Source organism: Armigeres subalbatus, chromosome 2 (genome assembly GCF_024139115.2).
Source record: "Armigeres subalbatus isolate Guangzhou_Male chromosome 2, GZ_Asu_2, whole genome shotgun sequence".
NCBI lineage: Eukaryota > Metazoa > Arthropoda > Insecta > Diptera > Culicidae > Armigeres > Armigeres subalbatus.
In genome coordinates, this window is record NC_085140.1 from 61,446,307 (window position 1) to 61,449,969 (window position 3,663).

Here is a 3,663-nt window from a genome sequence, read left to right on the forward strand (position 1 = left end):
CAAGAAGCTGACCACCCCCGAACGTAACTACCATGCTACGGAGAAAGAAGGACTGGCCGCTCTTCTTTCTATCGAGCATTTTCGTGGTTACGTTGAGGGAAGCCACTTTTCTCTTGTCACCGACTCGTCTGCGTTGACTTTTATAATGCGGACGAAGTGGAAAACTTCGTCGCGACTAAGTCGCTGGAGTTTAACTTTACAACAGTACGATCTCACCATCCTTCACCGTCGGGGAAAAGATAATGTTGTACCAGATGCTCTTTCTCGTAGCGTCGCAACAGTTTCAATTCGTTCGGACTCTACTTGGTACAATAGTTTGAAACGGAAGGTAAATGAATTCCCGGAAAAGTACCCAGATTTCCGGATCGAGAACGGTCAATTGTTGAAATTTGTTTTTTCCAACGAACCTACTGATCACAGGTTCGATTGGAAAATCGTTCCTTCACCCGACGCTAGGAAACGCATAATATCTTCCTCCCACGATGAGGCAATGCACATCGGAATCGACAAAACTATTGGCCTAATTCGTCACAAATACTACTGGCCGCGTCTCACAACGGATGTTCGGCTATACATACAGAAATGCACCGTGTGCAAGGAAATCAAACCCTCTAATACCCCCACTGTTCCATTGATGGGTGATATGAGAGTCTCCAACCAGCCTTGGCAGATAATAGCCCTTGATTACATTGGCCCTTTGCCTAGGACTAGGTCAGGAAAACAGTACATTCTCGTCATAATGGACTTATTTAGCAAGTGGACACAGTTACACGCATTTCCAAGCATTTCCGTATCCACCTTGAAAGCAGTTTTGCAGGATCACTGGTTTCTGCGTAATTCCGTTCCGTCCATCGTGCTTTCGGATAACGCAAGTACATTCACCTCTAAGGAGTTCGCCAATCTACTGGATAGTTTCAGAGTGAAGCACTGGCTCACGTCCAGATACCACTCTCAAGCCAATCCAGTAGAAAGGCAGAACCGGTCGATTAATACGGCCATCCGATCATATGCTCGAAACGATCAACGCTCTTGGGATACAAAACTATCCCAAATTGAACTGATGATTAACTCTACAATTCATGGCTCCACTGGCTACACGCCGTTTTTCATCGCGAAAGGGCACGAGATCATCATTGATGGAGAGGACTACAATAGTTTCCAAAACGATGAAGAACAGACGCTAGAATCACGGATAGCACGTATAAAGCAATACTCACCCAAAATGTTCGAATTGGTTTCAAAAAATTTGAAAAAGGCTCATGTCTTATCAAGCTACAATTATAATTTGCGTCATCGTAAGACAGCGAAACCCTTCAATGTAGGGGACAAAGTCTATAAGCGCAATACACGACAATCGAATGCTAGTGATCATTACAATGCCAAACTGGCAGCCCAATATTTGCCCTGCACTATTGTCGAAAAGCATGGGACCTCATCATATGAACTGGTTGATTCTACCGGTCGAAACATTGGCGTTTGGCCAGCAAATTTAATCAAACCAGCGTAAGCAAATGCAGAAGATAACAATAGTCTTTTGTTAGGGTCATTGATCTCATTCAACCTACCGTTCGTGAGAAATAACCTGCAAATAGCAAAACAGACAGGAATTAGCTCATGACCACGACCTATAGCGAATACAGAACCCCCGTACTTACCGGATGAGACTTAACTAGGCTTCCTTGCTTGATGGCTAACTGCAGGGCTATCATAACTAGGAAGCATAAAAAAACCCATCCATCAGCGGTACCTCTCGGCGTGTATCCCAGAACGATGTTCGTTTCGTACCAAAATGGTACATCACTGTAAAATAAACCCATCGCGTGCAGATCTACGTAGGTCAAATGTCGCTTACTCACTGAAGTCGGGTCGGTAGAAGAGCTCCGTGGGAGCGTATCGTTAGCTACGAATAATAGAATACTAGTAGATGCTACCTATACTTTATCGATAGGGTAACAGCATGTTGCTTCATATTGACGAAATTCGAGCAGTTTTATAGAGACACAGTCAACCCAGAATAGTATGTGTAAAAGACTCTGGCTCGGTTCGCGAGATAGCCGATATGCGTTAGAGCATATTTAGATTGGATCGTTATATTCAGTGCCAGCTTGACCGTTGGTGACCTTTGTTCGGTCTTGAGAAAGAGGCCGTTGTCGCGCCGCGTTCGCGTTTGTCTCAATCGATTTGTAAATAGTAGACTAGAAAATAACATTAAGCGAAATTTGGTAATTTAAGTGTTCTTTAAGCTTGATAAAAGATATCCAATAAACCCTTAATTGCATGTAGTTCATAGTTTTCATAAATGTAAATTCGTATTTTTGTTAAGTTAATAAAGTGCTCTCGTAGTGGTCTCTAAAGAAACCTCGCTATGTGTTACAGTTGCGTTCGTTTGCCGCAGAGTGTATAAATAAGCCGTCTCTGTTAGGAAAGAGTAGAAGTGAATGTTACTATCATTAGTCGAAAAAGAAATATTTAATAAATATTTCTTTTTCTCACCAACTACAGGTGAATTGTAACCGACAAATGGTTACAAAATTGTTTAATTTAGTAGAGAGAAAAACAATACAAACATTTAGCGATTTTCACCGCCTTGTTGTGGTTTTTGGAGCGGGTGAAGGTTTTAGAACCCTATTACTCGGTACAGCGCTACCAAGGTGGGCGTTATGACAGAACCAGATTCGTTAATGGTAGCGATAACCGTGGTGTGACAGAACGTCAGCGGAAAGAAAAGCGGATATGCTTTTCCAAGGTCCACCCGGAAAGTGGGGCAGAATGAAAGGGAGCGAACCTCGGGGATGGGAACAGAAAAAATGTGTAGGGACTTGGATCCCAACCGCCGAACGAGAAAGATCAAAAGTTTTAAGACTAATCGGAATTTCGAGTGATCGCTGTATTTCGGCACATCGACAAGTTGATAGCCGTAGGGAGTTATTCCCCCAAGAAGGACTGAAGTGGATTTTTGGTGAGATTTCGGGATCCGGAACCCTTGGACCCAACGCAACCACGCCGAGGTATAGTGAACTACGTAAGTCGGTATTGTGTTCTTCTCGTGCCTCCCTCTATCACGGAGTTGCCGCCGCACAACCGTCCCCACCACCGAAGCGAAGCCATCTTGGAGTCAGTTCCACTCTGCCACTCTAACAGGTGCCACAACCACTCGCGGTTTGACCGTCGTGAGTCCGTCACCAGCAAATCGAAGCCATCTTGGAGTCAGTTCCACCCCGCCGCTTTAACGTGTGCAACAACCACTCGCGGTTTGACCGTCGTGAGTCCGCTACCAGCAAAGCGAAGCCATCTTACTTTTTGCGCCACCACGCCACTCCGGCGTGGTCGTCGGGAACCTGTATTTTTCCCGTATATTCTCAACCGCTGTTACGCCACCGAACGATTGCTCGACCAAGCCGAAGCCATTGAAAGCCCCGCCGCCAAGCTGTTCGATCGCCCGATACTGGTAAGCTGTACGTCTTCATCGCCTGTTCGCTGTGCACCGTGCCGCATTCCCCGCCAACATTTTGCCTGCTCCGTAACCGTCCATGAACCACCCCGCTGCCCTCGTTAAACGCTCGGCAGCTCGCATCCCCGCAGTGACGACTGCGACCATTCTTGTTCGACACGAGCTTCTGTAAAACACTGCAAGTGAGTAAATTAAATGTTCTAAAACTAACC